Source organism: Lytechinus variegatus, chromosome 12 (assembly GCF_018143015.1).
Source record: "Lytechinus variegatus isolate NC3 chromosome 12, Lvar_3.0, whole genome shotgun sequence".
Lineage (NCBI taxonomy): Eukaryota > Metazoa > Echinodermata > Echinoidea > Temnopleuroida > Toxopneustidae > Lytechinus > Lytechinus variegatus.
In genome coordinates this window covers 30,293,241-30,306,403 of record NC_054751.1, presented here as the reverse complement: position 1 = coordinate 30,306,403, position 13,163 = coordinate 30,293,241, and positions in this window count along the sequence as shown.

The window sequence follows — 13,163 nt, the reverse complement described above, 5'->3', positions numbered from 1 at the left end:
TGTGTGTGTGTGTGTGAGCATGCCAGCCTGTCTGTCTGACTGTCTTTGTCTAAAGCACTGTTTTATTCATCACCCAGTAACTTGGCGCAAGTGAGATCTGACAGTCTTCTAAAGATTGTCCGCTGTTCAGTCATGCGTGCAGGTGATCAAATGAAAATGGTACCTGAATGTACTTGGAGGATACCTCTATCAACACATATCATGAAACTAATGATTGAATATTCATTTTTTAAACACTTCAACTTTACAAAAATGGGACTTTTTTTCTGACTCACTCTGTATATTGACATGGTATTGATGATTTAGTATGGTAGTTTTACAAACATGGAGAAAAGCATCAGGCATCCGAGTTTCTGTAAATTCTCAAAAAATGATAGTACAAAATTGTAGTATTGATAGTACAAAATACTACAGCTAAACATGAATGAAAGTGCAACATGGAACTAATCACTTTTTATCACCCGAAGAGCTAAGACAACAGGTCCTTGCAGCCATTATCTGAGCTCCATTAAACTGAATTAAACCGATGCTCCTTTTCTCACAAATGTCACACAAAAAACCGTTTCCATTGTTGAGAATACGTCAATTAATTGACACAGGCATACTCTACATTGATCCCTTTTTAAATCATATTCTATTCATTTTGAGACACTATGAGATATTTCTTAATTGTCATATATTGATTTTATATTTGTTCAGAACAAATACAACTACCAAAAAAAAAGGGAACCACGTTTCCCAGATCGAAAGCTCACTATTTGCCGATATGCTTGGAAAGACATACAAACAATTGTAAGTTAATGCAATGGGGTGCGAGTGAGCACAGCTGTCCATAATCGTCCTGCCTCCGTGAACTTGACCTTGAGGAAGTGATTGTAAATCAAGGGTGAACAGCGAGTTTTTTGTTTGGTTATCTAATTAAGCAGATGAATGCGATGTTCTTTCGACACCTTTTCAAGGATGACAATAGTACAAAGTTAGATTGATTGATTGTTTAAAAATCATTTACTCATGAAAGAAACAATATGGTAAGCTTGACATTTTACGATCTGGGAAAATTCAAGATGATGTTTCTTTGGTGTTCGAACAGAGCGTTTGTTTTTGTTCTGTTAAGTGATGAACAAGACAAACAGATGGCGATTAGTTACTAAATCAAAATATACAACAGAATTCGCATGGATGTGTGTATCAAACGTCCATTAAACATGTTAAATTTCAAGTCCACCCCAGCAAAATATTGATTTGAATAAGTAGAAAAAAATCAAACTAGCATAACATTGAAAAGTTATGACATTTTAAAGGTTGGCTTATTTTTTCCCAAACAGTGATATGCACAGCTCAAATGAGACATTCAATGATGTCCCTCACCCACTGTTCCGTTTTCTTCATTGTTTGATTGATACAAACATTCATTTTTTTAATAGATTTGACAATAAGGATCCACTTGACGAAATCATCTTGTATTAAACAATGCTCATTCCACAGGTTCAGGGAGGAATTAATCGTTGTTTCACTTGACAATGAGGAGAAAAATAATATTCCATATTTCACACAATAAGTAACAGAAATAGAGAGTGGATGACGTCATCAGTCTCCTCATTTGCATACCCACCAGGATGTTCATATAACTGTTCTGTGGAATTACGCAAAACTTTAAAATGTCATAACTTTATTTTACATCCGATTTTGATGAAATTTTCAGTGTTATATGCTTGTATAATTTTTCTCTTTTTATTCATATCAATTTTTGTCGGGGTGGACTTGTCCTTTAAACAATGTGATTTCATTTTTTTTAATTCAAAGGATAAGAGAATTAATTAGTGCTTGCATTTTTATGATTTGTATTCTGAACAACTGAACAAAGAAAGCTGTGTTGCCGATGTATACTTTTTTTCACACGTAAGGCGCATATGCAATAACCGCCTGACGCACACCCACTCCCGCAAACGCACATCATACGCTCACCCACACTGTTACACGCACCCAGACGTATATAGGCCTAATCAGGTACACACATCCTTTGCATCGCACACACAACTACCTTATTTCTCACTTAAAGTCTTCTTCCGAAGCAGAATTTACTTTACGCAGTGTATCTTATGAAGATAGTAAATGTACACACCAGTAAAGGGGGGGGGGGTGTCATTCCTGTTTCTTGTTCCAATTTCGATTTAAGTTTCGTGCCTGTGATTGTAAATAAGATACATCAGTTATATTATATACAATATTAAACTGGCAACACGGATAGCTTACCATTCTTGTTTTTTTTTTCTTTTACAAAGTTAGTTTGAAATCGATATCGCGTAATTAACCAGTCGATAGTTCTAAAGATTTCACACGAAACTAATCTTTATTGAAGGTCAATCTATTATCATGAGCCCGACCTTCATTGCAAAATCAATCACATTTTGTCTCCTTTTTCTACGAGTCATTAGGTAGAAGCACAAGCCTAAATGGGGATGAAAGAGGATGACACGCATCCAGATCAGCGAATGCTTTGCCGTTTTCATGGGCGATCGATCAACCGATCACCAAAGAATTTTCGGCTCGATTGTCGTGGTCGCCTCGAAAATCATCCGCGTATCTGTTCTTTGCTTCGACAAAGGGTGCTTTTCTTGACCATCATTGTTTTGACCACAGTTGGCAAATTTGAATTTTGCGCATCGTTTATTTTATCTTTAATGACAGCACGCGATAAAGAGTATAAATGCGATCGGCTCTATCCGTCATTTACAACAAAATTAGATGTTTTTTGTTTAGCTCCTGAAAGCTACTTTCTTCTTGATAGGTTTTACATTGTTCCGCGTTCCATCAACCTTATAGAAAGGAAAACGACCTATTTTGTCTTCTATTCTCACTTGGTTATAAGACAATAATAGCACGTAATGATTTTTAAAGAAGTACGAAATGAAGGTCTAATTCTGTTTTACAATCATTTTAATGAGGCAGTGGAATTGCAAGTACTGATAAGTTTTATCATTTGAAACATGTGAAAGGGTAGTAAAATTACCTTCAACATCTCTGAACAAAGAGTTTGCACAAACGTTCCCGAATAGAAATTCTTTACGGCATTCCAAAGTAGGCGTTTTTGGCCGTACCGAATACCGCAACAAGCAAAATAAAATGGCACTTCCTTATTCATAATTATTATCTAAAGGAATATCTGAATCTTCTAAGAAGAAGAACATCTATTTGAACATTTCAAAATTAAGATTTCTACCAGGAGCCAAGTTTTATATCAAAGTAATAATTCCTCATAATTATAACTCTATTTATCCCGAAGGGCAACCAGATAATTACCGAGTGAAAATCACCGGCCTGCTTTACTTAAAAATCACAACTTGATAGGTTGACATCACTCTATTTACTTGAGGCTAACGTCATCTTTAATGTGGTTACTCTTTCACAACCTGGCACTCTTCAAACTCCCCCTGATCAGTTGAGTGTTCCCATTAGCTGATAACCAGTAACCAATCCAGATCCCAGGAGAAACAAACCTTGATGTTAATCCTCGCAGAATAAGTTACAACTGAAACTGTTTCAAACTTCGGGGAGCAGCGGGAACCCGAGGCAGTCGTCAGACGAACCGCTGCCGCGCAATTCTTTAACCAAACAAAAATTAATTCGATATAAAAACACCATTAATATTAATTTTCAGCCCAGATTGAAAGATCGAAACTATTACCGTATATCTACTGTTATGTCTGCTGCTTCTGCTAGTTGTCAATCATTTTTAGATGCATTGTTTTTGTTTCATATATTTCGAGAAGACGGGTAACATTTAGATGATATCATATTTATCGTTTCAGCTGGAAAGGTGGTTTGGAAAGAGTGTGAGTTCGAGATCGTTTGTGTGAGAGGGTGTGTGTGTGTGTGTGTATGTGTGTGTGATCGTTTAATGGATGTAGTGGAAAAGTGGCGACGGTGGTAGAAAGTCTGTTGATGGGCATGATGGTTGTGATAATGGTATTGTTGATTGTAGTGGCGTAATGACCCAAAAGATTTGAAGGGGCTCAATTTGGCCTATCGCGAAAAATTTATAAGAAGTTGCGAGGGAGCGAAGCGAGCGAGCAAAAATTGTGACATTTTTATTACAAAAATCCAAGTTTATGATGTATTTTGACATATTATTCGGACAAAATATCATATTTCGCCCTTGTCCCTTTCATTTTTCTTTCCTTTTCTCTTTTTTTTTTATCTTGGTGGTGAATTTTTATTTTTTGGGCCCCCCCCTCATCTGTACGCCCATGGTTTATTGCGATGGTTGCGGCGTGCATGGCGGTGCATGTTGTATCCCGATGGTGCTAAGAATGGAAGTAGAGGGTAGGGTGGGGTTGTAATTCGGTAAAGCGATGGTGGTGGTACTGATAATGGTGGTATGGGGGTAGTAAGTGTGTAATGAGGATGGTGGTAGCGGTTGGTAATTAAGTCAGAGTTTGAGGTTATGGTGAATTGGTGACGGAGTGGGGTCACTATGGTGATGGTGTAGCTAAATTGAATTGGATTTGATAATGGTGCTTCTTGTTCTGGAGCTAACTGAATAGGCGATGGGGAAGTAGAGGTGCAGGAGTCGATACAGAAGTGATGATGATGATGATGATGATGGTGGTGGTGGTGGTGGTGCATGGTGGTATACGTTGCGGTAGAGGATATAAGGAGGGAAGTAGAGCCATATAGATCTTGATGTGGCGGTCTTGCTGAAGGTGTTCCAGGTTGGTGTTTCATAAAACTATTCGTAAAGTTACGAACGACTTTACGCACAACTGGAACATGTTATTAGGTCATAATTCAATTACATAGGGATATCACATAGCACAAGTAAGGATCACCAGTCATGCGTAAAGTCATTCGTAACTTACGAACAGCTTTATGAAACACCCACCAGGAAGAAGAGGTGTGATAATTTTTATATGTTGATATTACTGGAGTGCAGGAGAGCTGGAAGACTGGGTGTGCGTTGGGTCTCGGTTCTGCTTGTAGATTTTATTACGGTGGTCGAGGTGGTGTCACCAATTGGAACAGTGCTTGTACTAGTTAGTATGAGAATGTGTATTGGTGAAATGATGGAGCAGCATATACCGAAAGACATGACAGTAAAGAAGCAAAAACAGTGTAAATTTTAGGCAAAAAATATGTAGCTGATTTACCAACATACACCTTTTTCTCCATTTCCTTTTAAAGCTTAACATGTATGAAATTAGAACTGCATATTTAAGGGATAACTAATAAAATCATTGGACCAACATGGCCTCCATTAGTCAGCAAAGTGAAAGTCTTTTTTTCCGAAGTTTTCATACCTTTGCGTTCTGATTACAATTCTTTCCCCTATCATCGCCAGGAATGCAGGCGTGGATATGTAATAAGCTTTCAACGAGCTCCTGAAACAACCCTCACACACATCAGCAAGTAGTCGGCTATGGTCTTAAATAAAACGTCTGATCAATATGGCTTATCTTTTGAACATGCCCATCAATTTTCTGCATGGAAAATGCTCCTCTTGCTATTCCCCAGGGGAATCACTCAAAACGGAAAGTGGGGTGCCACTGTCGCGTATTTCTTCAAATGAGATTAACCCAGTCGTATTGATGGGAAATGAAATTTTATTCGGTGCAAATTTGCGCGACATTTCTCTTTTTTGCGACGACGTTTTCAATACATGGGACTAGGGGAAGACTGTTTTTTTCCAATTCACATTTTTTTTCTGATCTATCATTTTGGTTTTATCCGCTAGTTTCTCCTCGTCATCCCCTCAGTTGCTTATCTCTAGGGTTTCATAACTTGACTTTTCAATATACTGATGAAAGTTTGAATCAAAATATCACTGGGCAAGTTGAGAAACATCAATTTCTAACGGACCTTCGAAAAAAAAACCCCGTAAGTGAAGTTAAAGTGTATTTTTTATAATCTGGAAATGTTGATTTGGGAATTTATATGGTATTCTCAAGGGGCGTTACGGAAGACGTTATCTCAACATCCCACGAATTAAGAATCATGAAATGCCTGCCTCTTCACTTATCGGTAGCCCCAACAAAATATCAGGAGTGCAAAAATCCTGTTTATTTTTCTTGAAATAAATAAACACTTTCTTAGCTTCGTGAACCGTTAAAAAAAAATTCGGATGATATTGCAACTTTCATTAAATAAAGTATGATGGTTGTGATTTGTTTACAGCAAAACCTTTGCCACATTATTTCGGGTTAGTGTCGAATCTGCAGCCTCTCGCTTACCATGTTTTTTCTTGTTTAAAGGACAAGTCCACCCCAACAAAAACTTGATTTTAATTAAAAAAGAAATCAACAAGGATAACACTGAAAATATCATCAAAATCGGATGTAAAATAAGAAATTTATGGCATTTCAAAGTTTCGCTTCATTTCACAAAACAGTTATATACATATCTCGGTCGGTATGCATATGAAGAACTGATGACATCACTCACTCACTATTTCTTTTGTATTTCATTACATGAAATATGAAATATTTGTATTTTCTCGTGTCATGTGAAATGAAGTTTCATTCTCCTTGAACACGTGGAATTCCGTTATTTTAACATTTTGTGCTTCAAGCAAAGAGGTCCTAAGAGTCAAATTCGTAAAAATTGAAATATTGTATAATTCACACAATAAAAACAAAACAAAAGATATAGTGAGTGAGTGACATCACCAACTCTCTCATTTGGATTTAAATGGCTCGTTCATATAATTATTTTGTTAAAAATAAGCGAAAATTTGAAATGTCATAACTTTCTTATTTTACATCCGATTTTGATGGAATTTTCAGCATTGTGTTTGTCTGATTTTCTCTATTGATCAAAATCAACATTTTTCTGAGATGGACTTGACCTTTAAAGGACACGTTTACTTACTTTCGAATTTACTTACTTACTCATTTACCTGCGCATGACATATTAACTTACTAACTTACTTATTCCCACTTACTTAATTGCACTATTTTACCTATTTAATTTTCTTACGTACATTTTACCTACCTGGATGGTCAGGACAAGAGTCCCACATATTTGGTAACTTTACGGCTTCATCCTTTTAGATTTCAAAATAGGAAAAATCTATTTGCCGTATCTGCACATTTTCGGTATGATGTACTCAGCATCGCGAATCATATTAGCAAGCTGGCGCCTTTTCGTTGCACTCTCGAATATTTTTAAGGCCTCATCAAGATGGTTTATACATATGAACATAATGACTTCATTGTTGAAAAATATTGAATGAGGTTTACACGTTCATATTTTACTTTCAAAGTGGATTGAGAATTAAATCTTAGAGTGTGAAAGTAACTACGATGCTTCATATCAATGTAAGTTTATAACTGTAATGGTATAAGTGGGGAATTATAATCGAATCCAAATACAACTACATTATCCAAAGTAATTGGTATCACTTATCTATTTCCATGTTCTGAAATTCCTGCCCATGGTTTCCAACAATTCATTAAAGTGTTACTTCCAGTAAAAACAATATACAATATGTAGAATAATGAAAATCACATCTACAAGAGAAAAACGCAAACTACTGAAAAGTTCATAAGAGTTGTAGCTCCCATTAAATCAAGGTAAAGCACATTATGAAAAATCAAATGAAAAATATACGCACAGCATCAATAATCACCAGCATACATACAAGGGGGATGGGGGCAGTCGGGGAAAGTCTAGGGTTAGGCAGAAAAATGAATATTCACTTATATACACGTTTTTTAACTTGGCTTTAAATAAAGTTAATGGAGTTGAACAGTTGATATTATCAGAAAGATTGTTTCATATCTTCTATTTACTCTCGTTTCCAGCTTCTCCTCTCTCCGCCACCTTCTTCTACTTGTTCTTCTTTTCCCTCTTCTTCCTAATTTCATTCTTCTTGTTTTTTCTCGTATTTTTATTTATATCCAACTCTTTCTTTTTCTTTTTTCCTCCCTCTTCCGTCTTCTTCTTCTTCTCCTTCTTCTTCTCCTCCTTCGCTTTCTCCTCCTCTTTATTTTCTTTTAAATTCCCCCTCTATATCTTATTCGTGTTTCGAATGTTCCACTCGTCCGAATAGCTTCATGAGTCTGGGCGCGCGTGGACGCGGCTCAAGTTCAAACGCTCGTCACCGCGAATTGTGTCGCTCGAACTTGACAGAGCCGACTGGGGCGATATAAAAATCCCAGCACGGGGCGACCCCTCCGATAGTAGCCCGAAAGCGAAGCGAGCTCGCCGACAAAGGCCGGTAATATTTCACACAGATGCCCTCCTATGTTTTCTCTTGAAAACTGTCACCTGTCGTAAAAATGAAATTCCGGCATGATGAGGAGAGAAAACGAGAGCAGAAAAAAGTGGAAAGAATTACAGAGATTGACGAGACAGCGAGAGTAAGGCGAGAAAGGAGACGATAGAAAATTGAGAAAATTGGGCGAATTTCGGTCTGTTACTGTAACAAAAGGTAATTCCCGTAAGCTGAAAAACAAGAATGACGTCGCGAGATGGGTCGGTGTCGAGGTGCGTCAGATCACGGGGAGAGAGAGGCAGAGAGGAGGGGAGAGGAGAGGAAAGATTCCAAGGGAATAATAACCGCGGAAAATTGTAACTGTTGCCGATTTTAATTTGATTATGGTTGTGATATGGTTTTGAAGCTGGGTGTAATTTTAGAAGTGAAGTAATTCATTTTTAGATTACACCCAAGGTCGTTATGTTTTGACACCGAGATGTTGAGAATTTTTTTGCACGAGTACCATTTTCGATCTCCCCATCGTCATGTACTGATGTACTGGGTGAGAGCATGGTGAGAGGGAGAGTCAAATCACTATGTGAAGATATGCATAACAACATGTTGTTTTTAACCTAAGTTTACTGTCGGTCAGTCCTTAACTGCGTTGCTTATTATTATTTTTTTCTAATTAACAACTAATCTTTCATCGCAAGAACGAGAATCATATATAATGCAGTTAATACTTGACATGCTTGATGGGGGTAAATTTTTGGACAGAAATGGCTCTTAAATTTAAGGAGAGGGGGCACGGGCAGGATGCGCTACTACCTGGACCCCCCCCCCCATTGCCCATGCGTATACTAATTCTGGCTCTCAACCAGTCATATTGAATGATTAGAGTAGCTTTTATCAGTTACTGCAAATTCATTACTACAACATTTTTTTCTGAAACGGGCCCCAGATCTTTCGATGCCGTGTACTGGCCATGGACTTTGTGTTTCAACTGGAGGGTGTTTCCACGAGAAAGACAAGTCCAGATATTCATAATGTAGCATTTGTTTAGTACCTCTCTGTCAGTATTACTGTGTTATTCATTTTTATGATCAAAATGTAGTAAAACCTGTGAACTATGGATGAAAATCTTTTTTTTAAATAAACAAATGATCTTTGATTTAAAAAAAACTGATCTTATTTATTGACTTGATTTGCTTGTTATATTGCGCTTTTTAAATTTCACTGAACTTTGACTTAGTGTGCTCACATACACTCGTAACATAGTTTGGCAAAAAATGCCCAACTTTTAACCAACCCAGGGAAAAATACTGTCCACATTACTATTTGTTAAAATCTGCCCAAACTGGGTAATAAAACTAATTATTGGGTAATAAATTTGCTCAATTGGAAAATAATTGTCCATACTATATATATTTCTACCAACATACATTACCCAACACAGAGGACAGTATGTTGCCCAACATTTTAAGTGTATATGGTGCAAATTACGGTCATTCCAATTTCTCTTTGTACCTTGTGTATGAATATAATTATATAAACAACAGTTATCAGCAAATTTTGATGAAACTTCATCAGTTGCTTATGAATTCATAATTATCACTTGCAAGTAACCTTACAAAGGAGACGCCCCCATTCCATCACTGGCCCCCTCCTACCAGAGCCATTTAGCACCTCCCGTAACATGCGGAATGCTGGGAAATGCTCGGAAAAAGAGCGCTATAAAAAGAGCGCATTACCATCTATTATGAGGCTACTCAATTCAAAATCCGAATAACTGGTTAAATGATAATAATAAATAAGAAATTGTATGAATAATTGATTGTTTAGTTGACAGTATGAAATGAAATGATTAGTATCAACATGATCAAACTGACTTATACTACTACAGATGTTATGTTATAAATTATGCTCAAATGATAAATTTTAATGTCCTTGGACACAGTTTTTTTTTAATTCGCTAATCGTTATCACGTTTGCCAATACAATTTATCAGTGTTTGTCGATATTTTCATTTTCACCCATATTGTATGAATTATTATGACCTTAAACTTTGTATCCTTAATCCTATACTTGCACCGAAAAAATGCCCTAATTCACGCAGGCCAGTTGGCCGCCTCTCCTGTGATCATATTGTATAATTATTGCAGTTGACATGGTTGAGGTAATTGGTTTGCATTGGGTACATGAAAGATGCCATATTTATCTGACATTATACATCCAAAAACGACCGTTTTGAATTATATTATAAAATCTTCATAAGTAAATTTATTTGTTAAATTCTATTACCAATATTCATTGAATATTCATTGAATATTCATTGAATATTCTATGTCTTATTTCAATATCGTATATTTTTATCAACTATTTTTTGTAAATTGTACGCAATTCAGCCGTAAGGCTGCTATGTGCATTTTTTATACAGAAATAAATGAATAGGTAAAATATTTTTTGATGATTTATGTGTATCATACATCTCCCACAATTTTAATTTCCCTTCCCAGATTTGACCTAACCTTGTGACGGCAATTTTGATGATTCCGATGAAATTGATTATAAAAATAAATGATTAATATAATCAATAAGGGGTAATGAATGGGGTCCGACCACTTGACCGAAGGTCCGCGAGGCCGAGGGTCCGCGAGACCGAGGGGACCGCGAGACCGAGGGTCCGCGAGACCGAAGGCCCGCGAGACCGAAGTTCCGCGAGACCGACTTTTGTCCCTTCATCGGTTGCCGCGGTCGAGTAGTTTATGACGCCTCGTTGCAGTGGCGTAACATGTGCATGTTACCGGGGGGGGGGGCGGTGGTGAGCACACGAATCGTGCGAAACACGTACTGCACGCCCGAAACATCTCTCTAGGGGGGTGCAGGGAGGGGGATGTTTCTGCTACTTACAGTATAAACTTACGATCAGAGGCGTCGATCCTGGGGGGGACAGGGGGGGGGGCAAAACGATATGTTTTTTGCCCCCCCCCAATAATTCCGGATGTGTAAAAATAAAATAAGATTGTAATGTTAGACAGAAATCGGCAAGCGAAATTGAGATGCACAACTCGTTCTTTATTCAAAATCGTGCTCAAAATGTCCATTTTTCAGAGTGGAATATAAAAATTTTCAGCTCGCGTTTCGCGCTCGCATCACTTCTTTAGCAATAAACCCATACTTTTCATGATTAAATAGGTGAATAGAATGTCCCGTTTTCATGTAAACCTAAAAAACAACTCTCGCTTCGATTTGCAATAATATTTGTTTGGATATCTTGTTCTTTATTAAAAACGTCAATTAAACTGTCAATTTTTTTCAGATCGGAATATCAAAATTTTCAGCTTGCGCGCTTGCGTCGATTGTTCTTTTAGTTACCCATCTTAATCATTGTTACCAAAATGCTTGGAATATCAAGCTTTCAATCGGCAACCGATGAAGGGAAAAAAAGTCGGTCTCGCGGACCTTCGGCCTCGCGGGCCGTCGGTCTCGCGGACCTTCGGTCTCGCGGACCCTCGGTCTAGCGGACTCTCGGTCCGCGGACCTTCGGTCAAGCGGGCTGTCACCGTAATGAATATACCCCCATTTTATTATTGTGGTCATGATGGTGGAGGGAATCAAAATAACAATAATAGGAATGCACACCTAACATTACCAAACTAAATTTACTTAAAGGACAAGTCCACCCCAACAAAAACTTGATTTGAATAAAAAGAGAAAAATTAAACAAGCATAACACTGAAAATTTCATCAAAATTGGATGTAAAATAAGAAAGTTATGACATTTCAAAATTTCGCTTCATTTCACAAAAACAGTTATATGAACGAGCGAGCTACATCCAAATGAGAGTCGATGATGTCATTCACTCGCTATTTCTTTTGTTTTTTATTGTTTGAAATGTGAAATATTTTTATTTTCTCGTCATTGTCATGTGAAATGAAGTTTCATTCCTCCCTGAACACGTGGAATTCCATTATTTTAACATTTTGTGCTTCAGGCAAGGAGGTCCTAATCGTCAAATTCGCAAAAATTGAAATATTGTATAATTCAAACAATAAAAAACAAAAGAAATAGTGAGTGAGTGACATCATCAACTCTCTCATTTGGATGTAACTGGCTCGTTCATATAACTATTTTGTTAAAAATAAGCGAAACTTTGAAATGTCATAACTTTCTTATTTTACATCCGATTTTGATGAAATCTTCAGCAATGTGCTTGTCTGATTTTTCTCTATTGATTCAAATCAACATTTTTCTGAGGTGGACTTGACCTTTAAAGAAACCAATATCCAAAATTCACATATAAGGTGTAAAAAAATTATACATCTTATCATAAAATGATTATGAGATTTAACAATATTTTTAGTCTTTGCCATTGGACTTTGTGGGATTCATTAAATAGGATCTCGTTTAAGTAACATAGAAGTACAACCCAAATCTACAGTTTACGCTAGCAAATTTTGAAGACTTCTGAATAAAGAATAGAAATGTGGTTCCAGATTAACGTCTCTTCAAGAAACCCTTTTCATCAATAATTGCATTCCTAAAAAGTTACATTCAAATCCAAGGTCCCAGAACTGGACAAGCCAATCTTCTAATTTCGTCTACAGCCTCAGTCAACACAAAGTCTTGTTTCCCCCGGCAACCCCCTTCTCGATAATGAACGAGAGGGAATTACAGTTGTGCCTATTATTATTCTCTGCAGAGAATTAAACTATGCCTGGCAAACAAACATAATTTTACTGCGACGAAAAGAAGTTAACAAGTGAATTCCACTCAAGACAAATGACTTGTAATCCAATCTGGATTTAAAGTATTGATCGAACGATAACTAACCCTTTCGCTGCCAGCAGTCGTAAGGATTCGCTAAACACCCACTGGCGTGTCGCGTTACGACCGACCGAATGGGTTAACCATTTTGGCGCTGCAGACAGCTTGTTCGTCGCCACTTCCCAAAACGCGCGCGTAACT